The 26,167-nt window shown below is 45.0% G+C and overlaps 1 non-coding gene across 1 annotated transcript; it reads left to right on the top strand.

Annotated features, from left to right (window-relative positions):
* Positions 1-19,340: 19,340 nt before the first annotated feature.
* Positions 19,341-19,412, top strand: TRNAW-CCA (transfer RNA tryptophan (anticodon CCA)). The gene has a single exon. It is a non-coding gene; the product is annotated as a tRNA-Trp (tRNA).
* The last annotated feature ends 6,755 nt before the right edge of the window (positions 19,413-26,167 follow it).

The following is a 26,167-nucleotide window of genomic DNA, read 5'->3' as shown; positions in this document are numbered from 1 at the left end:
TCTCCCTTCATCATATTCTCGGCAAAAGCCCAATCCTTTTACTTATGTTTTGCATTATTCTTATTTTTCTATTGGAGTATCATTGCTTTATACTGCTGTACAGTGAAGTGAATCAACTATACATATACATACATCCCCTCCCTCTTGGATCTCCCTCCCATTCCGTCTGGATCTTGCTCTCATTTAGGTCATCATAGAGCACCGAACTGAGCTCCCTGTGCTATACCACAGGTTTACACAAGCTATCTATTTTACACGTGGTGTTATATTTATGTCAAACCTAATATTGTCACCCTGCTTATTTAACTTATATGCAGAGTACATCATGAGAAACGCTGGGCTGGAAGAAGCACAAGCTGGAATCAAGATTGCCAGGAGAAATATCAATAACCTCAGATAAGCAGATGACACCACATTTATGGCGGAAAGTGAAGAAGAACTAAAGAGCCTCTTGATGAAAGTGAAAGTGGAGAGTGAAAAAGTTGGCTTAAAGCTTAGCATTCAGAAAACGAAGATCATGGCATCTGGTCCCATCACTTCATGGGAAATAGATGGGGAAACAGTGGAAACAGTGTCAGACTTAATATTTTGGGGCTCCAAAATCACTGCAGATGCTGACTGGAGCCATGAAATTAAAAGACGCTTACTCCTTGGAAGGAAAGTTATGACCAACCTAGATAGCATATTCAAAAGCAGAGATATTACTTTGCCAACAAAGTTCCGTCTAGTCAAGGCTATGGTTTTTCCGGTGGTCATGTATGGATGTGAGAGTTGGACTGTGAAGAAGGCTGAGCGCTGAAGAATTGATGCTTTTGAACTGTGGTGTTGGAGAAGACTCTTGAGAGTCCCTTGGACTGCAAGGAGATCCAACCAGTCCATTCTGAAGGAGATCAGCCCTGGGATTTCTTTGGAAGGAATGATGCTAAAGCTGAAACTCCAGTACTTTGGCCACCTCATGCGAAGAGTTGACTCATTGGAAAAGACCCTGATGCTGGGAGGGATTGGGGACAAGAGGAGAAGGGGTCAACAGAGGATGAGATGGCTGGATGGCATCACTGACTTGATGGACGTGAGTCTGAGTGAACTCCAGGAGTTGGTGATGGACAGGGAGGCCTGGCATGCTGCGATTCATGGGATCACAAAGAGTCGGACACGACTGAGCGACTGAACTGAACTGAACTGAACTGAATCCCCCAGTTCATGCCATCCTCCACTATACCACATAACCGCTCTCTACATCTGCATCTTCCATGCTTATACCTGTGCAGGTGACTGTGGCTAGAGAGAGACTTATACAAGTTCACATTCACATTCATGAATGCTAACTTCAGGTGGGTCCTGAGCTCTGTCCAGGACTCCTAGTTTAGTCACTCTCCAGTTTTCTCAGATATCCACCTGTGGTCTCTACCCAGTGAGAGCCTTGATCCCCATTTCTGTGAAAACACAATCAGCAGAGACCTCCATGTGCTCAGGCTGTGTCGTCCACCCATGTGCCTGCATCTGTGTCCCCTAATTTGCCTTCCCTCTGAACTTGGGTGAACTGTCCCCGTTCTTAACCAAAATCAGCCCCTCCACTAGTACATCAAATGTATCCCTTTTGCCTATGCCAGGGCTTTCTGTAATAATCCTTTCTCTTGCATCATCACTATTTTTTTCTCCTACTGGATCCTTTATATCAGCATACTAACAGGTTATTATATCTCCTGTATTTTACTATTACTATTATTTTTTGGTCACACTGCACAGCTTGTGAGATCTTAATTCCCCAACCAGAGATTAAACCTGGGCCATGGTCGTGACAGTGCTGAGTCCTAACCACTGGACTACTGTGTGTGCTTAGTCCACAGTCATGTTTGATGCTTGGCGACCCCATGGACTGTAGACTGCCAGGCTCCTCTGTCTATGGGGATTATCCAGGCAAGAATACTAAAGTGGTTGCCATGCCCTCCTCTAGGGCTCTTCCCATCCCAGGGATCAAATGCAGGTCTCCTGCGTTGCAGGCAGATTCTTTACCATCTGAGCCACCAGGGAAGCCCACTGGACCCCTAGGGAATTCCTTTTCATCTCCTGTATTTGTAAAGACTCTCTCTTCACCCTACAACCTCATCCAGCTACTACATCATTTCTCTGCCTCCCATAGCAAACACCTTTCTCAAGAATGGATGGTACCTGCTGCTTCTTCCCATTCTCTCTCCAATTCAATCCAGTCAGGCTTCTGTCCTCACCACTCCACCAAAATCTTTCTTGTCAAGGTTCCTGATGAACACCACATTAAAAAATCTTGGTGAATTCTTAGCTGGTCTTTGCCTTCTAGATGCTTACAACATATTTCAAGGGACCAGACTCAAACACCTGAATCTGTGAGTTGGTCACAGGATGTAATCACGTGTTCCAAATGCCAGGATGAAAGGTCAGACACTGGGGAGGCAGGTGTGGGGGCAAGGAGCTGGGTGGGAGGCTTCCATCCTGTAGAAGCTGTGGTGGTCAGAGGCATCCGTGGCCTGCCTGTTCAAGTTTGACTCTGCTAGGGCACAGGCTGTCGATACACAGTCACCTATTTTTTTTTTCCCAGTTGTTCCTTCCAAGGTTGCAATTTTCTGGAAAGGAAGTGCCAGCTGGACCCTAGAGCCATCACACCAGATGCATCAAAGGGCCTGCCCCGCATGCTTTGAGGATTAGAGTCAGTCTTATTTAACAATCTAATTAATGTTTTGATAATTTAACAATTTTGTATGCTTTCTGGAGGGCTTTCGAGGGGAGCGACCTTGGCAAATAAAGCCACATTTCCTTTCATTCTCAGAGATGTCTTTTCTGATCCTATTAATGAGAAACATCCTTGCTATCTGGGTTGGGCCAGGAGAGTGAGAACAGGCTTTCCTCTAGTGGGATGGGGTGAAGGATCCCCAAGAGCGTGTCAGGCGAGGGGTGAGGAGTAAGGGGGGCAGAATGGCAACCAGTCATCCTCTCAGCCTCCAGTCACCCCAGGTTGAGGGCCAGCCCTTTTCACTTTCTACTGTAGTCATCAGAGTGCAGCACCATGAGAGGTGCTCTGCCATCCTGCTGTGCAGCCTGGACTGGGTTTTTCCAGTCTCTGGGACTCCATTTCTTCGTATTTCAAATGGACTTGGTAATCCTTGTCTTACCCGCCTCAGGGGTGATGAGCCAGGTGCCTGAAGCAGCACTGGAATCACTGTGTGTGTGCTCAGTCACTTCGGTCATGTCTGACTCTTCGCAACACTATTGACTGTAGCCAGCCAGGTTCTCTGTCCATGGGATTCTCCAGGCAAGGATACTGGAGTGGGTTGCTATGCCCTCCTGCAGGGGATCTTCCTGACCCAGGGATCAAACCCGTGTCTCCCACATTGCAGATGGATTCTTTACCCACTGAGCCACCTGGAAAGCTTGGGGAAGTTCAAATTACACCCTAAAACCCTAGGACAAAGAGTGTGATGAGGCTACTTAAGCTCTTTGTAGGATGAGGTGCCCTCCCGCTAAAGGCACAACTACCTTCCTCCTTCCAAATCAATGCCCTGTGGAGCGGTGGTGAGGCGCGCAACCTCCTTGGATGGGGGTTCCAATCCCCGCTCCATCACTACCTTGCTGTGGGCTGAGGGGGTGAAAGTTAGTTGGCCTCCCTATTCCTTCTTATCTACAAATGGGTACAAGAATAGCCTCACCCTCATCTTTCATAAAGCTTCTGTGAGAACCAAATGAGATGATGGACAGCACTCAGTTTGTGTAAGTTTCAATTATTGTGGTTTAGTTCAATAACACCAGTCCCAACAACATGGTTCCAATTTCATTTATCACATTCACTTAGCTGTGAGTAATTTCATGAAGAACAAACTTCTCTGCTAGCTCTTTGATCCACAGATCTCTAGGTAAATGACAGAGACTTATCGAGATCGGAGACCAACTGCATCACTTCTCTCAAAATCTGTTGGTGACTGGTCCCTGAACATTTGTTACTCAGTTCACGCACACAGGCAGCAAAGCATGTAGCCATGCTGCCTCGTGTCCCAGTGATAAACCCATGTGATGATCACAAGGGGGAGCTGCCCAAGAAAAATAAAAATGCAAAAAAAAAAAAAAAAGATAATGTTGGACATGAAACACAAACTCAAATGGAGTCATAGAAGAAATAGCTGACCTTGGAAATATTGATGATGCCGTTCTTTGAGAGACTCTTGTATGCCGTGGGAGGAGCAAATGAAGGCAAACTTAGTAATATAAATGTGGAGAGTGGTTGTGATAAAGAGGGTGAAGATGTCTCAGAGGAAGTAACACTAACAAAAACTTCACATGAAAGGAAATCTCAGAGATACTCCACAACAATGAAAGTGCAAATAATAATGTGTTGGAAGCTGATCCAGACTTAGAGAAAGGAACGTGACTCTTTGCCAAGGCGTAGAAAAGATGCATGCTCTGTATGTTCTATAATGAGAAGAAGGCGAGCACTATTCAAACTTTCCTTGATAGAATTTTTTTAAAAAAGAGACAAAACACGGTATTTCTCAATGTTTCTAATGTTTTAAGTTACAGTGTACTAAGTAAATATTGTTTTTTACTATCTCGTTTCATTTCAGTAAATGTTTATAAAGAGAGTTCTAGGGGCTCCCCCAGTGGCTTAGCAGGTAAAGAATCTGCCTGCAATGCAGGAGACACAGGAGACTCGGGTTTGATCCCTGGGTCAGGAAGATCCCCTGGAAGAGGAAATGGCAACCCACTCCAGTATTTTTGCCTAAAAAATCCCATGGAGCCTGGTGGGCTAGTCAGTCCAGAGTGTCGCAAAGAGCTGGACACGACTTAGTGACCAAGCAGCAGCAGAGAGTTCTTCTGTTTTGACAAAGGTTCTAAAGTTCACAGAACAATTAACATTTTTCCTGTGATTATTAAGATGGCTTTGAAGAGTTTCAACACAAATGGTTATTTTAAAGTACTTCACTATAAAGCAAAATGAGGACTCCCTGCATATAGAGATAAATGATGATAGGTGATGGCTGTCCTTATTATCACTATATTGACCCAAGGAGTCCAGAGGAGCAAGCTGTACGGACTCTTTCATCGCCCTTTCTACTCACCTATCAGGTCAGAACAGGACTGGGTGAGGAAACCCTGGGACAATGAGAGGTTATAACAACTAGGAGGAGGAAAAGTCCTGAGCTGGCAAGTCTTAGCCGAGAAATTTTTACTTGGAATGAGTAGATGACTGATCTTCAACCACAGGCAACACGGTCTATGGAAATTTGCAAATGCTTGCTACCGTCTTCAAAAATGCTGTTACTGCATATTTGGTAGACTCTTCAAATCCCACATTTAATTGAGCTGACATTAGAAGAGATAGAAACTTTCTGGTTGGGTTCAAGAACCTGAAGACAACCCCTTCCTCAACCAACTCAAAAGAAAAAGTCTGTAGAGGGGGTGCAAAACCTAAGGCACAGATTGGTCCTGAATTTCCAAGTCTCTCTCATTTGCCTAGTGAACTTGTCAATATCAATTACTTATTTTATGTTCAGCTCCAGGCAAAAAGAAGGTGTGTGAGATGGGGAGGCAAGGGCTGTAGATAATTTGTGCCAAACTTCCAGGGCTCAAATCTTGGATATACAACCTTGTATTTGAGGGACTGAGGGTGAGTTACTTAACCTCTTCATGCCTCAGTTTCTTCATTTGCAAATTAAAGATAATAGGAATGTCTTAATCAGCTCTGGCCACTATAATGAAAATACTGTAGACTGGGTGGCCTGAACAACAAACATTTATTTCTCAAGGTTCTGGAGGCTGAGAAATCTAGAATCAAAGTGCCAGCAGGTTCAGTGTCTGACAAGGGCCTGCTTCCTGGTTCACAGATAGCCATTTTCTCGCTGTGTTCTCACATGGCAGAATGGGGCAAGAAAGCTCTCTTGTTTAGTTGCTAAGTTATGTCTGACTTTCTGTGATCCCATGGGCTGCAGCATGCAAGACCTCCCTGTCCTTCACCATCTCCCAGAGTTTGCTCAAATTCATGTGCACTGAGTCGGTGATGCCATCCAACTGTTTCATTCTCTGTCACCCGCTTCTCTTCCTGCCCTCAATCTTTCCCCGTATCAGGGTCTTTTCCAGTGAGTCAACTCTTCATATAAGGTGGCCAAAGTATTGGAGCTTCAGCTTCAGCATCACTCCTTCCAAAGAATATTCAGGGTTGATTTCTCTTAGGATTGACTGGTTTGGTCTCCTTGCTGTCTGAGGGACTCTCAAGAGTCTTCACCAGCACCACAGTTCAAAAGCATCAATTCTTTGGTGCTCAGCCTCTGGAGTCTCTTTTGTAAGGGCACCAATTCCATTCATGAGGGTTCTACCCTCATTTAACCTAATCAGCCTCCAAAGATCCCATCTTCTAACACTATCCACATCGGGGATTATGCTTCAGTGAACTTTGAGGGGGTACACACATTCAGTCTATAACAAATAGTATGTATTTATACAGATGAGAGGTCTACAAATGATCACCTATACTAAGCCCCTTTCTCGGTCTCTGGTACACAGTGACTGCTCTCTGCTGCTGCTGCTACTGCTAAGTCCCGTCAATTGTGTCCGACTCTGTGCGACCCCATAGATGGCAGCCCACCAGGCTCCCTGGTCCCTGGGATTCTCCAGGCAAGAACACTGGAGTGGGTTGCCATTTCCTTCTCCAATGCATGAGAGTGAAAAGTGAAAGTGAAGTCCCTCAGTCGTGTTCGACTCTCATCAACCCCATGGACTGCAGCCTACCAGGCTCCTCCGTCCATGGGATTTTCCAGGCAAGAGTACTGGAATGGGGTGCCATTGCCTTCTCCAGACTGCTCTCTAAATGTTTTTTCTTTTTTTAATTAGAAAATAATTAATTAAAAGAAAAAGAAAGATTCACATTCAAACAGAAAGTTTCAGATCAGATTTTTACCATTATCCAAATAAGTGAATTCTATCCTAAATCACATGACACAGAAAATTTGTGCTGCTGGTATGAATAAGCAAGCATCAGAATAATCATTGGGAAGCAGACCTCCATGGTCCAGTAGAAGCTTCAAAGCACTACCCATCTTATGGGCTCGGCTCCCACTTCCTCTTCACCAGTATGAACTGTTCTCCTCTGAATGAGATGCTACTGAGTTATTTATAAGAAGAAGCTTCCCTTCATCTGTCTGCACCAACAGGGACCATGGTGGCAGTTATTTCATTTTCTAGAATGGAGGACATTCAGATTGTCTCCTGACCCTCTCCCCATCTACTTATCAGTGGTATATTTTTGTGAGAGTGAGCTAGGATTAGGAGTTGGGCTGTGGGAAGAGGTGGAGATTAGGTAAAAGCAAGACCTTGTCCATGAAGTTCTGGCGATTCCAGCCCAAGCTGAGCTCTTCCTTCTCTGATCTCCTTATTACCACTAGTTGTTGATACTCAGCATATCCTACAAGTTTGTCAACTGTTGTTCAGAGAGGTGGATAGTATTTCCCTTGATGGTAAGATGCCATCTTACCCCTCACACAGAGATCCTTCAGCAGCTGTAAGCAGGGAGTACATGCTGATTGATTGAGAGGCAGGACCTCTCAGGGAAGACAAGTGAAAGCTCTTGGGTTGGGAAGAGCCTGGTGGGAGGGTGAGGGTTGGCCACCCAGAGCCCACATCCATCTCATTTTTCTCCCCGTAACTGACAGTCAGGACAGCTTCTCACTTCCCCCAGTCTGCCTGGGAGTGTGTCTTGGATGATTTAATGGTTCCATGAGAATGAAAATTGGTAATGGGGGAGCTGCCCCTTCTGGAGCCAGTGGGAGGGAAGGGCCCCTTTAAGGACCATGTGACAGGACTGGCCGCATAATTTGAGAGGCCCCATGCAAAATGAAAACTCGAGACCCCTTGTTCAAAAACTGTTGAGAACTTTAAGACCGTGACAGCAGGGCATTAAACCAAGTGTGGGCCTGTGCAAGCACCTGGAGTGCTTCCTGGGGGTGATCCTGCCTGCTGAGTATTTACATGCACCATGGTAATTGCCAAAAGAAAAATGCTTTCCTATTACAGATTATTTTATTGAACTATGTAAAATGGGTATCAATAAATATATTTACTCCAGAAAAAAAAGGATGGGGCCCTGCAGTGCTCAGGCCTGGAGTCCTTGAAGCCTTCCCTGCAGTGAATCCATGAGTGCTGCCTGGCTTGGGCACAGCACATTAACTCACCACCCACAGCTCCGAGCCCTCAGCATCTGGGGCTGGTGGGGTGAGGGGGGAAGTACATAGTGTCCGACTCCTTCCTCCTGGCTGAGAGCAGGGATGGGAAAAAAGGGATGCTGGCAGGACTAGTGTGTTGTGTGCCCTCAGAAGAGGCCCCAGCGGCCCCATGGACGGAAATGTTAAACACAGAGTCTCTGTGTTTATCTCACCCCGTCGTCATGCAGCATGACTAAGGCCTGCCTGCAATTCTACCCTGGGTGTGCTCAGGGAATCACAGCCTCTCCATGACAATATTTACTCCACTGTTGCCTGGGGGAGCTCTAAATTCAGAGAATCACGGTGGTTTTTTGGAGATCTCCACCCTCCAAAAACAGCTGCTTTTGCCTGCTGAGATTGTTCTAGTTTGGGTCAAGAGTAGGATGGAAGTCACCTATGGGAGAAAACCCAGGGAGAATCAAGAATTTCAAACTCTTACCACGGCTACTGACTCTTAGGTCACTTTGCCCACCACATTTGACTTGTGAGTGGTTTGGTTTTCTCCGAGCTCTTTGAGATGAAGACAGTGGCCAGGCCTTCTCTTTCAACTCTGCCCTCTCTGTACCTGAGGACCTCTATGTAGGTACTTCTCACAGAACGAAAGGAGGAAGGAAGGAAAGGTGGGAGGCCAGGCTGTCTCCCCCTGTACTAAGTTGGGCAAAGGTGGTGTGGGAAGGAGGGCTGAGGAGGATCTATCTGCTCCTCCTGAGAGCCGTCGCCTCCTCAGGTCCTCAAGGCAGCCCCAGCTGACTGGAATTCAGATGTTGACTTTTCCAAATACTTTAAGAGCAATGAATGCTTAACAGCTTTGTGAAGCTCCCCACAGAGGCACCAAGGTTTTCCTAAGGATTTAGCCTGTTGTGCGTGTGTAACACCTAAGAAAACTCTGCTTTTGAGGGTGATGTCCCAGAAAAGCCAGGTAATACAGGGAGATGAGCCTCCTGTCTGCAGGAGCCTAGCAAATGTAATGTCATTTTGCTTCATACAGATACTTCTGTTCTCTTTACATTATGGCAATACATTTCCTCTGGCATGATTTCTATATGTCAAACCTATCAATCTATGTTATTAGAACAATTGAACAGGTTTTGTATTTTATCTTAGTAGCATAGGGCTTCCCTGGTGACTCAGATGGTAAAGTGTCTGCCTGCAATGCAGGAGACCTGGGTTCGATCCCTGGATTGGGAAGATCCCCTGGAGAAGGAAATGGCAACCCACTCCAGTACTCTTGCCTGGAAAATTCTATGGATGGAGGAGCCTGGTAGGCTACAGTCTGTGGGATCGCAGAGTCAGACATGACTGAGCAACTTCACTGATTAGTAGCATAAGCTGATATATTTAACTGATGTAATGGAGAAATAAGAGGAAAGAAATTTGTTATAAATTGAATTGTTAACTATTTTAATCAATGTAATATATATGTAAATGCTATATATATTATGTTATATACATTGTATATTCTATGTTAATGTTATATATTGTATATTCTGTTGATTTCAGTTACTTAGAGGTAATTTAGGACCCTTTCCTCCAGACTTTCAAATATCCAGATCCTTCTGTCTTAGTTGGTCCAGATACTTAAGGTTATTATAGGCATCCATTGAAGAGGGAGGCTAATTCTTTCAGTTGGTGGCTTCATCAGACCGCTAGCCATTCTATATATGTGGCACAATTACACTATTCTGTATGACATCAAATGATCATTTCAAATAACTTACTGTTAAACATTTCATTTGCAAGCAAGATTGGCTGCAAACTACTTCATGATTTTATGAAGTCAAGCCTTGAAAGTGGAACACATATGTATAGCTGTCAGTATCTCAAGGGTGACCATGGTGATTGCAGGCTTTTTCAATTGTTTTAGCTAATTTTCAGTAAACAGAACTTGCTACAGGGTCAACTTGAGACTCCACTGCTTTCCATAGTGGCTTTACTTCCAAGTTTTCAAGCCTGGAGGGGTTGGGGGAATTTCCTTCAAATCATGGTATCCATGATTCCCAACTTATCCCCCCACCACACAACTTAACGGGTCATTTTCCCCCCACTGTTGTCACTCGCCTCCCAGTAGAGACATTCTTTGCACACAAAGTAACAGACTCTTGGTGACCTCTCCAATATCAACTGTCTACTGCTTTCTGGTTAACAGTGATGATCTCCCACTGTAGAGTTAAAAATGGCTGCCCAGGCCTGGTCATGTGACCCAGTCCTGACAATGGGGCCTAAGGGGAAGTTGACCTGAGGATTCTGGGAAATATTTTCCTCCTCAAGAGAAGAGCAAAAGAGAAATGGCAATTCCTGCCTTTGGGTGTGGAGTGCAGCAAGTTAAGAAAATCCACCTGTGGAAGATGATGGAGCACAAAAATGGAAAGAGTCTGGGTTCTAATGTCATGGCCAAGTCTCTGCAATAACCAGTCTGATTCCTGTCCAGCCTTTCAACTTCTTTCTATGAGAGCTGGTAAATCCCCATGTTGTTTAAGCCATCTCTTTTTCACTTTGTTAAGAGCTGCCGAATGTACCCCTTCCAACTAACAGCGTTCACTAGTTAATGGTACACGTAGTAGATGAGGAACACTGTATCAGAAGAGCACTGTATCAGATACTAATGAGAAATTCAAAAGAAGAGAAAACTTTTTCCTTCAGTGAAATTTATCTAGTTGACAGAAAGAAAAATACACTTACAAGTACAAATTAAGAATTTCTGCCCAGTGCCTCATGTTCATATGTAAAGTACTGTGTCTGTGTGTGTGTGTGTGTGCACTCAGTCCCTTAGTCACATTGGGCTCTTTGTGACCCTTCAGACTGTAGTCCATCAGGCTCCTCTGTCCATGGGATTTTCCAGCAAAAGTACTGGAGAGGGTTGTCATTTCCTCATGCAGGGGATCTTCCTGACTCAGGGATTGAACCCATGTTGCCTATGTCTCCTATGTTGGCAGGCAGATTCTTTACCATTGAGTCAACCGGGAAGCCCTGCCAAGTACTAGAGTGTAAGCTAAATACAAACTGCAAACATTTCCGCAAGATTTGTTTATATGTCAGTTTTCAACAAGATGTTTTCACAGCATAAAGAGAGATCCAAAGAAAACTTAAATATAAAATGTGTATCTCCCTTTTCTTTTGTGAATCTGCTTGGAAGTTGACAGTATGGTCTTTGAAAGGCACATACTCTGGTGTTGTTTTGGAAAGCAATGGGACAGAAAATATTTCTCAGAAATGGGAACTCAGCTAGAGAGGCTGCTGATCACATACACTACTGCTTATGTCTGATTTGAAATATGCAAGCAATTTGCCTCTTTAAGAATTTATTACCATCAGGTTAATAATCTTTACCTGACATCTGGAGGGTAACTCACAGGCGCCTTCATGTTTTTTTAAACTCTATCTGAGGCTGAGGAGTTAGCCAGTGTTAGCACAAACACCAATCTGATGGTCACAAATAATAAATTTGGGCCTTTGCATCTTCCTGGAGGCCACTTCCGTTAGGCATGTTCTGAAGGTGGTAACAGAGTGTACCTGTAGGTTTGAGTTACACAGCAGTGATTATGGTGGCAGCTCTGATTCAAACTTTTAAAGTTTGGTGAAATAAGCCTCGTTTGAAAGATAAGCTGGGCTTCACATGTTTTCCCAGAAATACCATGAAATAAGACCAGAACCTAAATTCCCTTAGAGGAGCTGCAGGGGGTCCAGCAACTGGGGAGCATCAGGATTTGATAGGACCCCTGTCCTGTTAGGAGGAAGTGAGAATGACAAGAAAGGTATTTGTGGATGTTGGTACTTCTGTGGCAGTAGATGGACACAACTGTAAGGTACAAGACCTGCATATACTCCAGATCTTTCCTCAGAACTCTTCTGTGATATCTCAAGTTCAAGCTCCTTTTCGTATCTTTCCAGCCTCTCTGCCCCACTGTTGGCCCTATTCATCTCCTCGTCATTCTCTGAAGTGCGTATGTTCTTTCTGGCTTCCTTGCCTTTGCTCGTGGAAGGCCCACTGCCTGGAATGCCTCTCCTTCTCCTATTTTCCTTCTGCATCTGTCCTCTCTGCCCGATCTTCACTGCCTAGTTCAGGCCCCGTTTCTAACAGGACTATCCTGGTCCTCAGTGAGCTCTCTCTTCTTATGATAATAGTTATAACAACTTAGTAAGCATGCAGCGTGTGTCATGTCATCCACACTCACTCTTGTTCATCCTTGCAACACCCTTTGCAAATAGATAATTTGAAGAAATTGAAGTCCCAAGAAGTTTTAAGTGACTTGCAAGAAACTACATGAGTTGTTGCTATTGTTCAGTCACTAAGTTATGTTTGACTCTTTGCAAACCCACGACCTACAGCACGCCAGGCTCCTCTGTCCTCCACTATCTCCTAGAGTTTGCCCACATTCATGTCCATTGAGTCAGTGATGCTATCTAATCATCTCATCCTCTGTCACCCACTTCTTCTTTTGCCTTCAGTCTTTCCCAGCATCAGGATCTTTTCCAATGAGTCAACTCTTCGCATTAGATGGCCAAAGTATTGGAGCTTCAGTTTCAGCATCAGTCCTTCCAATGAATATTCAGGGTTGATTTCCTTTAGGATTGACTGGTTTGATCTCCTTTCTGTCCAAGGGACTCTCAAGCATCTTCTCCAGCACCACAATTTGAAAGCATCAATTCTTTGGTTCTCAGCCTTTGTATGGTTCAACTCTCACATCTGTATGTGACTGCTGGGAAAACCATAGCTTTGACTATATGGAACTTTGTTGGCAAAGTGATGTCTCTATTTTTTAATACACTGTCGAGGTTTGTCATAGTTTTCCTCCCAAGGAGCAATCATCTGTTTATTTCATGGCTGTAGTCACCATCCACAGTGATTTTGGAGCCCAAGAAAATAAAATCTGCTACTGTTTCTAATTTTTCCCCCTCTACCTGCCATGAAGTGATGGGACCGGATGCCATGATCTCAATTTTTTGAATGTTGAGTTTCAAGCCAGCATTTTTACTCTCCTCTTTCACGCTCATCAAGAGGCTCTTTAGTTCCTCTTCACTTTCTGCCATTAGAGTGGTATCATCTGCATATCTGAGGTTATTGATATTTCTCCTGGCAATCTTGATTCCAACTTGTGATTCAGTGGCTAAATCTGAATTCCCATCAGCTCTATCTGGCTCTAGCTGTTTCCTCTCTTCTACCCTGCCTAATTGCATCAGCTCCAGTGCTTCCTACCCAAATAGCTTTGTCTTTTTGGAGAAAGAATAATTAGAACTTAGCTTTCCAGAGTGCTCAGATCAGATCAGATCAGTTGCTCAGTCATGTCCGACTCTTTGTGACCCCATGAATCGCAGCACGCCAGGCCTCCCTGTCCATCACCAACTCCCAGAGTTCACTCAGACTCATGTCCATCGAGTCAGTGATGCCATCCAGCCATCTCATCCTCTGTCGTCCCCTTCTCCTCTTGTCCCCAGTCCCTCCCAGAATCAGAGTCTTTTCCAAGGAGTCAACTCTTCGCATGAAGTGGCCAAAGTACTGGAGTTTCAGCTTTAGCATCATTCCTTCCAAAGAAATCCTAGGGCTGATCTCCTTTAGAATGGACTGGTTGGATCTCCTTGCAGTCCAAGGGACTCTCAAGAGTCTTCTCCAACACCACAGTTCAAAAGCATTCTCCTAAATCATAGGCAAAGACTGTGCTATGGTGGACTATATGGGTATGGAGGGGTGTTCTGGATGTGAAAACCTACTGTGATGGGATGGAGGTTTTCCTCTCTCCATACAGACTGGTTCCAAATAGGAAAAGCAGTACGTCAAGGCTGTATATTGTCACCCTGCCTATTTAACTTATATGCAGAGTACATCATGAGAAATGCTGGACTGGAAGAAGCACAAGCTGGAATCAAGACTGCCAGGAGAAATATCAATAACCTCAGATATGCAGATGACACCACCCTTATGGCAGAAAGTGAAGAGGAACTAAAAAGCCTCTTGATGAAAGTGAAAGTGGAAAGTGAAAAAGTTGGCTTAAAGCTCAACCTTCAGAAAACTAAGATCATGGCATCCAGTCCAATCACTTCATGGCAAATAGATTGGGAAACAGTGGAAATAGTGTCAGACTTTGTTTTTTATTTTGGGCTCCAAAATCACTGCAGATGGTGACTGCAGCCATGAAATTAAAAGATACTTACTTCTTGGAAGGAAAGTTATGACCAACCTAGATAGCATATTCAAAAGCAGAGACACTAATTTGCCAACAAAGGTCTGTCTAGTCAAGGCTATGGTTTTTCCAGTGGTCATGTATGGATGTGAAAGTTGGACTGTGAAGAAAGTTGAGTGCCGAAGAATTGATGCTTTTGAACTGTGGTGTTGGAGAAGACTCTTGAGAGTCCCTTGGACTGCAAGGAGATCCAACCAGTCCATTCTAAAAGAGATCAGCCCTAGGATTTCTTTGGAAGGAATGATGCTAAAGCTGAAACTCCAATATTTTGGCCACCTCATGCGAAGAGTTGACTCATTGGAAAAGACTCTGATGCTGGGAGGGATTGGAGGCAGGAGGAGAAGGGGACGACAGAGGATGAGATGGCTGGATGGCATCACCGACTCTATGGACATGAGTTTGGGTGAACTCTGGGAGTTGGTGATGGACAGGGAGGCCTGGCGTGCTGTGATTCATGGGGTCGCAGAGAGTCGGACCGACTGATCGACTGAACTGAACTGAACTGACACATTGTTTCCATCCATCCCCACCTTGGGACCTGGTACACACAGTAAAAGGCATTTGGTAATGAAGTTCAAGGGATTTGGTCACTAGGGCTCTCAGCAAAATGCTGTTTAGAGTGTCTTGCTAACCTCTAGGAGCTAAAGGCGCCAAACTGCTCAGAATGGAATGAGATAGAAATGCAAACTGATTAATATTTATCAGAGGCTAGGGAGGGGCCGTGGAGAAGACAATGGCACCCTACTCCAGTACTCTGGCCTGGAAAATCCCATGGACGGAGGAGCCTGGTAGGCTGCAGTCCATAGGGTCGCTAGGACATGACTGAGCGACTTCACTTTTACTTTTCACTTTCATGCATTGGAGAAGGAAACGGCAACCCACTCCAGTGTTCTTGCCTGGAGAATCCCAGGGACGGGGGAGCCTGGTGGGCTGCTGTCTCTGGGGTCACACAGAGTCGGACACGACTGAAGCAACTTAGCAGCAGCAGCAACAGCAGGGAGGGGGCATAGGACGCAAGGATTAGAGGAAGAAGGGTTAAAGTGGAGAGGGCCTACAGACATTAATGATTTGGTTTCCTCATAATAGAATGCAGGATGGCCCCATGGCTATTTGACCAAGAGCTATGATCAAAGGCCTTGCTGGTCCTAAATGGATCCTCAACGATCTATTGAGGAGCTGGGGGATGGGTTGAACAGGCAGAAAAGCTACTCCTGAATTTCCATCCTACTGCAGACTTGGGGTGAGAGCTCTACTTAAAAAGAAAGCTTTGTTTGTCTTTTACTGCTTTGTATATTCTAAGTTTCAGGAAAATTTGTCCCACTCTTGGAAATGAGCAAGAGTGTGCTTTCCTGGGTTACTTTGAATGGGGTACTGTCTGTTTTCTAGTGAACCCTCTAGGGATTATCTGACTCAAAAGGAGATGTAGCTTTGACTCTCAAGTGATTAGGCTAATTGACAATTCTAGGGATACAAGTAAAGTGGCAGAGAATTTATAGCTGAAAACTATTCTAATCTATAGGAATCAAATACATGTTATCCAGTGGTAATATAATTATTTAAACCCTGCTGAAAGAGCAATCCCAAATAATACATTTTGTTGTGTTATAGGCTGTTAACCAGTTTTGCAACTAACTAGCAAATTCGTTTCAAATTTCTGATAACCTAAACATGTATGCCTGTTCTTTAAATTAACGTCTTACTGGTTCTTCTATTTAATGAGTTAGATAAAACCCCTGACACGTGTTCATTCTGTATTTGGATAAAGATCATGATTTTACCTTTTTGAAAATTATAGTTCGGCATAGACTCAGCGTACTTGGGTAGTTGAGGGTGTTTGATGATGAATTCTGCTTCACCTTCTGCCTATCAGTGAGCTGGACAAATGGTGAGGGAGGCAGGGCTCTTTATGTTTCTCTTTCAGCTCTCATACCTCAGTAACTTATGGGAATCATCAAGGAGTTTTTGTAACTAGAGTAACTTCTGAAAGCGTTTTTAGCTCTTCTTCCATCTTCTCAAACCATCTGTGGTAAAGGATCAGTATTTTTATTTCCAGTCCACTAAAGAATAATATTTTTGTCAAAATATAATAAAAGTGAATTATTAGAAAAATAACCAAGTGTTCAGATGGTGCAGTTATATTAAATCACTATAAAACTTGTTGAGTGCTTACCCTGAATTCTTTTTTTTTAATCCTGAATTCTTATACTTATCTCATGGAGGATGACTACAAATAGTTTGAAGGCTGGCACTAGTTCATGGTTTATACTTTGGGGCATACTGCTTTATCTAAAGGGCAGAAAACACTTCTATTTCCCTGAACCAACTTGTCCTGCAAAATCCCAACAGACCAAACAGACTCCAGGTATACAAATTTCTTTCCTGTGGTTCAGCAGCTTTTTGAGAGTATTATGAAGTATGGGCACATACTTTATAATATGATTCAGTCAGTTCCTTATTCTGAAACAGCGACCCTTCCAGGCTGAGGCTTCTGAAAGGAAGGTCCGCCATGGACATTCTTGCCCTCCCAAGTTTCTTCTTCCAGATACAATTTCTTGTCGTTATTCCTCTTGCTCCCTGTATTAAGTCAAATACAGGTCTGGCTCCTATAATAAAATCCAAAATAACAGTGGCTCAAAGAAGATGAGAGTTTATTTTTCTCTTTCTAACAATCTGAGCATGAATAGTCTCTGGCTACTATGACATTTTTACTGGGTGCGAAGCTGACTCCTGTCTTGCTGCTCTGCTATCCTATCCTCAACATACACCTTCCCTTTCATGATCTAGGAGCCATTCCAGCTCTTCTGTCCCCACAGCTACAGTCTAGCCAGTGAAAAGAGGGGTCAGGGGAGAAGAGGAGACCATACTCCTTCCTTCTCAGGACATGACTCAGAAGTTGCACACATGACTTCTGCTTACATCCTATTGGCCAAAACCTAGTCACATGGTTCAGACATACCAGGGAGGTTGGGAAATGTAGTCCTTATTCTGGGTACCCATTTGCCCAGTTAAAGTCAGGACTCTGTTACTAAAGCAAGAAGAAGACATGGATATTGGATGCCAGCTGACAGTCTCTGTCACCCTCTTCTTAAAGTTTCTGAGTCAGGTGCCTGTGTTTTTTCTTTACCAGGTCCTCCTCCCAACAAAGGGAGGAAACTCTGCCTCTCAGTAACTTGTTCCTTACAAAACTTGGGCCAAATGCTTGTAGAGGCTTTCTCCTGATTGTGCTCTGCTCTCATCAGAGTGAATGTGAATTTCCTCATTCTAGTTCAGCCTCCCTGCTAGAAAGGTATGGTTATTTTTCTTACTATAAAAAGTAGTACCTAAATAGGCAATTCTTTAAACATGTAAAGGCACTATAGCATACTCTCACATGGTGGGAAGACTACTTCTCATGTTAGGATGCTTTGGCTCTGTTTGAGAACAAAAGACCTCAATATCACCGTGCTAAAGAGCTCCAGACTCTTCTCTTGTCCCACTTGAGCTGGCTTGAGCTTCTCTCCCTAGGAGGGGTTACCTAGGAGGGGTGGTACCAACTGCTCATTCTATATTCCAAGAAATCTGGGACGATCATAAACAACTAAAATTTGCTGAGATTTACCAAGGGCTGGATGCTCCTCTAGCAGCTTTACGTGGTTTATTTCACTTTATGCTCATATCAACCCTATGAGGTTGGTGGTATGATTGTTTTTGATTTACAGATTAAAAAAAATTCACACTTAAAAAGGGTAAATAACTTGCCCAAGAGAATACAGAACCAACTTCTCAAATGGTTAAGATTCAAAAAAACATTATATCTTTATTTTAAAATGAACAGTTATTGAGCCTTTTTCTAACGATCAATTTCTATGATTTTTTCCTAATTATCCATTTATACTGTGGAAAAGTATGACAAAAAAATCAATATCACTCATCATACTGCTTTGACAAAGATGGTGCTGTAAAACTGTTGCTGTATTTTCTTACAGCCTTATGCCTCTGTCAGTCTGTCTCTCTTTATGTATATCCGTGATTTGACTTGAACAGCCAATAACCTAGCTCTTCTCAGCAATCATTTCAGCTTGTAGGCACACCACGAGCCCCCCTCGCTGTTAATGTGGCTTCGTCTAAACCTCCCGCTTTAGTGTGACCTTCAGAAATCGCTCAGTCTGGATGGGGCCCCTTGTCGTGTAATATCCACACAGGGAAATGCCTGGAGAGCTTTTTCAGGCAACAACAGAAATGCTCGGATATTTTTAAAATGTCATCTGCGCTCTGTAAGTCGTAACTCAAATCCTCCCTGGTGGCTGCAGCTTGAACCCCAGGGCTGCAAGGGAGACAGGACGTGTGGCTCGGTCCCAGTCTGAAGGCCTCAGCTATCAACAAGGAATTCCCTCAGAGGAGATCCCAGGCTTTTTTCAGGCAGGAGCCAAGAAATTGAATCATATGATGACAATAGATAATTTTTAAAAAATGAAGCACCTCCAGAAGGATAAAATGCTAGGGACTGCATCCACAGGCAGTAACTTGTCCCACTCTGCCTGATGTTGGGGCCTAGAGATTGGGGACATGGACAAAATTTTAACTGAGTAGAGACACTAACTGATGCGAAGAGCCTGATGCAAAGAGCTGACTCATTAGAAAAGACCCTGATGCTGCAAAAGATTGAAGGCAGGAGGGGAAGGGGACAACAGAGGACCAGATGGTTGGATGGCCTCACCGACTCAATGGAGATGAGCTTGAGCAAGCTCCAGGAGATGGTGAAGGACAGGGAAGCCTGGTGTTTTGCAGTCCATGGGGTCACAAAGAGTCGGACAAGACTGAGCAACTGAACAACAACAATAATGACACTAAATTTCCTTGAAGCCAATTTAATCTTGAATTGTTTAGGCACAGCAACGTTGAGCATCCTATGACTCTTTGAACTTGGGCACATTTGACCAGACTTTTAGAGGGCTTCCCTTGTGGCTCTTCCCTGGTGGCTCAGAGGTTAAAGCATCTGCCTCCAATGCGGGAGACCCGGGTTCGATCCCTGGGTTGGGAAGATCCCCTGGAGAAGGAGATGGCAACCCACTCCAGTATTTTCCCGGAGAATCCCATGGACTGAGAAGCCTGGTAGGCTACAGCCCACAGGGTCACAAAGAGTCGGACACGACTGAATGACTTCACTTTCACTTTCACTTGTGGCTCAGATGGTAAAGAATCTGCCGGCGATGCGGGAGACCCAGGTTTGATTCCTGGGTCAGGAAGATCCCTTGGAGAAGGAAATGACAATCCAGTCCAGTATTCTTGCCTAGAGAATACCATGGACAGATGATCCTGGCTGGCTACAGTCCATGGGGTCCCAAAGAGTTGGACATGTTGCTGCAGGAAATATTCCCAGAATGCTAAAGACACCAAGATGAAGGATGCTGAAGAGAACAAGATGAAGCATTCTGAAGACCTCTTTTCTCTCTAAAAGAATCTCTCATCCATTAGTTAACGCCCATGCTTCTCTCCTCTGAGTTCTTTACAACATCCCCTCATTCTTAGCAAAAGATGCCTTGTTACATTAGCCATCTTCTGAGGGCGTTGGTGGCTTGTCTTCAGCCCTGGATGCTGTGTTCATGGTGGCCTTTCTTGCTCTCCCAGGTGTCACCCTCAAGGCTAAGCAAAGTGTTACAGCACACAGCAGCTGCTGTTATATATGTTCCTGTAGGAGGCTGCAGCAAAACATTTCTGAACCCAGACACTCCAAAGAACTCCCTATACAGGCTTCTGGAGGCCCTTCCCCCATTTATTTATTAAAAAAATTTTTTTTGGCTGCACTGGTTCTTTGTTGCTGTGAGAGGGCTTTCTCTAGTTGCAGCAAGCAGGGATCACCCTCTAATTGTGGTGTGCAGGCTTCTCTTCACTTTTGTTGCAGAGCACAGATTCTAGGGCACAAGGGCTCAGTCGTTGTGGCGTACATGCTTTCTTGCTGAGAGGCATGTGAGATCTTCCTGGACCAGGGATCAAACTGGTGTTCCTTGCTTTGCAAGGCAGATTCTTAATCACTGGACCACCAGGGAAGCCCCATTTACTCCATTTAAGCCTCATAATTCTCTGGGAGGTACTGTTAGCCCCACTGACAAAGTAGGAAGTTGAAACTCAGAGAGGCAGAGAGATTTGCTGAAGGTTTCCCAGTGAGCAAGTGGCAAAAACAGGGCTGGAAATGAGATTTTCTGAGCCCCCCAAGTCCAGCGTTCTTGCCCTGATATGACAGCTGTTCTTACTTCGCCCCAATTATCGAGCTGTGGGAAAACTTGAAGCAATGCGTGCGTGAGGAGGGGGCCACGGGAGCCCTTCAATGGCCTTTGCATTGCTTTGCTGCAGGCCCATCACACTGGGCCCAGACAGGGCTCCACAGAGTGCTCCTGGCAGCCTCAGGCTCCTCATTTTTCGACTGAGATTCTTTCATTCCTTTCCCCTGCCCCCTTGCCTCCCTATCAAACACAGGAACGACCCCAGGAATAAAATGCAAGCGCTCCACCAACACAAAGGAAAGGTTAGAAATTGAATGCCACCCCTCCCGAAGCCAGGAAATTCCAGAGACAGGGTTCTCATGGCAAGGGGACTTCAAGTTACATATTTTGCAGTCTGGCTAACCAGTTGTACTTTTCAGTGTGAGGCTTAAGACAGGGTCTGCCTGTGCCACGAGGGTGCCTCCGGGGCTCCCAGACCCATATTAGATTGCACGCAGGCTGTACTGTGGATTAGCTGTGAGATTTGCAAATGTATAGTTTACAATGTGGTAAGAGCCTTGTGGCCCCGGGAGCAAGCTCTGAGAGTGGTTACTGTGGCCATGCTGGTGTTTGGGGGGATTTGCCCTTCAAACCTCAAGGCTGCATTAGCATAGTTGGGGCCTACAGAGCTCCCCTGCTGTAAGAGGCAGTCTACACTTCATTTGAAGTGATTTTCATGAGTCCTCCCTCTTGCCACGCAACCTGATGTGTGTCTCTGGGTAAAACCCTGAGTGCTTCTCAAGTTCAGATAAGCCAGGATGCCCAAGGTTTTAGAATCGGAAGACTGGTCTCTATTGGAAGTAGTTTCCTAATCAGGTGTGAGCTAAAGATGAGGTCCTGGGCCCGTCTCCCCCTGCCTGTGTGTCCCCAGGGGGCAGTGCACTTGTTCTAAATATCTTCAGCTCAGCACTTACTGCCCACTGCCCTCTGGCTCTGAGGCAGGGCCTGGAAAGTTCTTTAGCCCATGGCAAGTCACAAGGAGGAGACTCATCCCAGCCTGGAGAACAGCAGTGGGGAAACCCCAAGCTTTTCTCCAGAAGTCACCCTAGATTAGAGGCCAGAGAGGTCCGCATCCCTTCCCTGAGTCGGCCCTGCCCCCACAGAGCAAGGCTGGGCTCTATGTATCACTTCTGGGGTCCATGTTTCAGCAATGGAAGCTGAACCCGAGTCTCAGACAAATCATTGAATTGGCTATTTGATTTGGGCATCTTTGTTGCTTTCCTGCTGCACTCATTTCTTCTTTCAAGACCTCTCCCCTATTTCCCTGTGACCTTCTGTGCCTGGCAGGTCCCAGTCACCTTCCAGGCGAGTCTGCCTTAGACCCATTCTCCCTCTGGAGCTCTCTGCCTCCCATCATCTAGCCCCACTTCCTCAGGCCTTTTGCCAAACGTCCTTCCAGTGAGCTGTCACTCACAAAAAGATCTGATAAAAGTGAGTAATAAAGATGGAAGTTATTGTGTTCTATATCTGAAAAACATACCAACAAATATTCTCTCTTAACGCTCACATTAGCCTGTGACATTCTCTCTGGATGATGGAAATAAATATCTATCTTTCAGACAAGTCAACAGGCCCACCCCAGATCAGGAAACTAAGAAGGGATAGGATTTGAATCTAAGTCTTCTGATCCCTAATACCCCATACCCTTTCCTTTAGGAGCTGCTGCTTTCTCACCCCTGACCAGCCAGAGGTTCATAACTTGTTACTTATCCTAGTGGGGCTTGTGTTTTAGGAGCCGGCACTTCTGCTAGACGGTAAGCCAGCATCAGGACGAGGCTGGTGGGAGGGCCCCCTGACTTTCTTCCAAGCAGACCTCAGAAAAGACGGCTCCCACTTGACCTGCTCAAGGGAGAAATGAGCTGTGCTCAGGCAAAGAGCTTCTGAGGGCTCTCCTCTGCCAAATTCTAGAAGGCAAAGCCAGGGAGAGGAGACGTTACTGGAAGTACCATTCTGAATGACAGGCTGACACTGTGGGGCCCACAGGCTCCCCTCCTCATTCTCCCCTCTAGGCAGAGAGCCCTCTCTCAGAGACTCTGGTTGGGGTTATAAAACTGGTCCTGTTGGCTGTGAGCTTCATTCGTAACTGCGAAACTGGTAACACTTCTCCCCTAGTCCCCTAGAAAGTCTTGATTCCCCTTTCCTTGTTGTCTTTCTTCCTTCCCCTCTCTTATTAAATATTTGTTGCATGAATAAATGAATGAATTCTGCTCTATACCTGTGCTCTTGAAACCAAGTCGCCAGACAACTTATCCTCGTAGATGGAGCCTGAGGAGTTTAAGAGGTTACCTTGTACTGGAGCGATGCTCAATTGACAAAAAAAAAATTGAGTTATTAATGTAATCCATAAGGTCCTTAGCTGGAGAAGATAACTCACCAGGAGTCACTTTAGTTTATGAGCAAATGCATTCAGATGACATTGATGCTGGCTCCCTTCTGCATTACTGGACTAGATGGTTGCGCGTCTGGCATAACCGGAGAGGGACCAGAACAGCGCTTCTTCCCAACTGTCACTCACACCAACCTGTCTCAGTGTCTGGGATTCTACTGTTAGAGATGTACTACTTTTGCAGTTATAAGAGCCTCTTAAAACTCCTTGCAGTTGACAAACTTTGTCAACAACTCAGTATGTGGTTGGTATGACTCTAAATATTCTGATAATGCATCTCTATGGTTGGGGTTGCATAAAGATAGCATCATTATCCTAATCAAATTAAAGAAAATCTACACATGATGAAATTCACATGCTTCTTATTTTCTGAAACTGAAGGCACTTGGCTGACTCTGATTCTGCCTTCCCTTTTCTTCCCTCTCCCTCTTTTGTCTTCTATATTAGGAGATGGACTCAGCAGCACCTTCTGCTCTTTGGAGTTTCCAGCAGGGCAAAGTCATGTCTATGGATCCCAGACCCAAAGCTTAGAAAGGGAGGGTGTATGAGGAGGAAATAGTGCTGGGGAGAAGAAGGATGGGAAGACAAGGAGGCAAGCAAAGAATAGGACAGGAGAGAGGTAAAGAAAGGTGCTTCCGATGGGGAGAGAAAAGAGAACTATGCGCCCATCTCATACAGGAAGCAAAGATTCGTCCTGGTGAGGCTCAGGGTCTAATCCGTCCCCTGGACGCCTCCTATTCCAGTTCATTCTGGGGCCAGGAATCCTCCCTTCAGGGATGAGCTGTTTGGTAACTTGACTGCTCTTCAGCAAACCTTACCGGTAATCCTGGGGCTAGTTTCCTGTACTCTGCTTGGAACTGCCTGTTCGCGGTCATCTTCTGCTCCTCTAATTGAAGGTCAGACAGGAATACAGAAAGGCTGTGTAGACCCAGCCTCTCATATTGATGCTTTGTTCACACTTTCGTTGGCATCTTCACAACCAGAACAAAAAAGTTCTAAGAAGAACGAAATGTGTCGCTTGGCTGGATCTGATCAAGTTGCTCAGTCGGACTGTCTACCCCAAGTGCAGGATGCTGGGGATGGAGACAGGAAGGTCACCATTGACCTGCTGGTATATCTCCTCCTTTGCAGCATCCAGCTCACAAGTCTCCATCTCCCAGTCATCATTCAGAGATCTGGGTGTGAATTGGGGAGCAGGTCCTGGGGGCATGGTGTTCACTGCTTCTGGAGGACCAGGCTAATAAGCAGATGTTGCTTTGCCTGTTTTCTTTTCTGAACCAAATATGTGCGTAGATGTTGGGTATTTGGAAACCAGCCCTGACCCTATGTCCTCAGATGTCAGGGCCACCCACTCGTTGCCCTGGGCTGTGTTTTCTAAAGCGTTGGTTCTCCAGTGCTAATGGGAGTTTCAGTCTCCATAGCATGACCTGCAGAGGGCAAAGCCTGCCTCACCCTTTGAACGTCTGCTGGGGCTTCTGGGCTACAGGCTTGGGGAGAGAAATCCTGTTTGACTCTGGCTTCCAGTGGGGTATTCATGGTCCCAAGGGGCTCTTTCCTCTCAGCCCCCAGAGCATTCTATTCTACCTCCTTTAGAATTTTGAAAACATTCACTAAAATTCAGGAAAAGACTTCTACCTTTAGCTTCTCCTACGGAGCCAGAGGTTTATAACTTAACTTCCACCCTCACAGCACTAAAAAAACCCTACCATATGTTAACATTAATAATACTTCTATGAAAAATAACTACAGATTCAGAAACGACAACCAGAAACCTAGTGAGAAACTCAGTATTATGTTCCATTTTTGAAAATCTTTTTAAAGTTGGTTTGAATCTCACTTGTATTTCTGTCTCCAGTCTGTTGTGATACCACGTCATATGGTCTGTGATAAACTCTGATATACACTTGTCAGAGAATAATAATGAAAACAACAGCAAATAACATCTTCATATTGTTATGAAAATAGTTTCAACTTATGAGCTGCATTAAGAACCACTGCTTTACAACATCAGAGTTCATAGGTTTCTCAGTATGAACTGCTTTCTCTTACACAGGTGCGGGAGCGCACGCATACACACACACACGCTTGCACACATTGTCTGTCTAGTACTTCTGTTTTGGTAATGTCACAATGTTCTTGGGATAACTGAAAACTATGCATAGGGAGTTAGCATCCTGCATGCTAATTAGTGGTAGAACAGAGTGTGGGGCTCCACGTTAGAACCACAAAACCTCAGCTTTGGATCCTGGCTCCTGGGGATGTTGTATAACATCTTTAAAGCCTTAGTTTCTCCTTCTATAAAAGGGAACAAGAATTTCCCTTCATAGAATTGTTGGGAGGGTTAAGAACACACACACACACACACACACACACACACACACATATAAGGCAACAGGTACAGTGTCTACCAGTGAGAAAATGGGTGTTCAATCCACAGCAGTTGTGACTGTCATCATGGCTATTATTATTCAATAATGATGTAAACTCCATGAGTCTTTGAACTTTGTTCACTACTCTAACTCTAGGCTTGCAGCGAGTGCTCCAGAAATATGAAGGCATGACATTTGACACAAGTTCAGCTTCCTTCAGAACCTTTTAGCCAGACTCAGGGTAATGCCTATGAGAGAAAAACAGGCGGTCCCTGCCCCTGGGAGCTTTTGGTCTAATTAGAGGGGAGAATAAAGACTCACATTTGAGAAACAGAGCAGTAAGCAAAAGTGTGTGATGAAGAGTCAAAATGAGCAGAGCTGCCAGTATTATTGCAGTGGCTAACAGACGGGAACTTCATATACCTCATATGGGGACTGTTGTTGGCTCTAAGGTCCGTTTGCTGGCTGCTGCTGTTGTTTTAATCTCTCCAGCAGTTGGCCTGCAAACCACGCAGTAGGGAGGAGACAGGCAGGCAGTCCTCAAAGATGTCTACCATCAAGCCCTCCTCTGCACATGGTTCTCCTCCCATTAAGAGCTTACTTCCTCTGGGCTGGCCTCAAGACTTACTTGGAACAATGGAAGGCCATGGAGATGGTATTCTGGCACTTCCAAATGCAAGTCTTCTTAAGGCAGATTCTGCTTCCTCCCTCTGGGAAGCCAGCGACCACATGAGAAGTTTGGCCATCCTAAAACCACCCTGCTGGGAGGAAGGGCCACATG

Source organism: Bos mutus, chromosome 11, assembly GCF_027580195.1.
Source record: "Bos mutus isolate GX-2022 chromosome 11, NWIPB_WYAK_1.1, whole genome shotgun sequence".
NCBI lineage: Eukaryota > Metazoa > Chordata > Mammalia > Artiodactyla > Bovidae > Bos > Bos mutus.
This window is presented reverse-complemented; position numbering and strand designations above follow the sequence as displayed.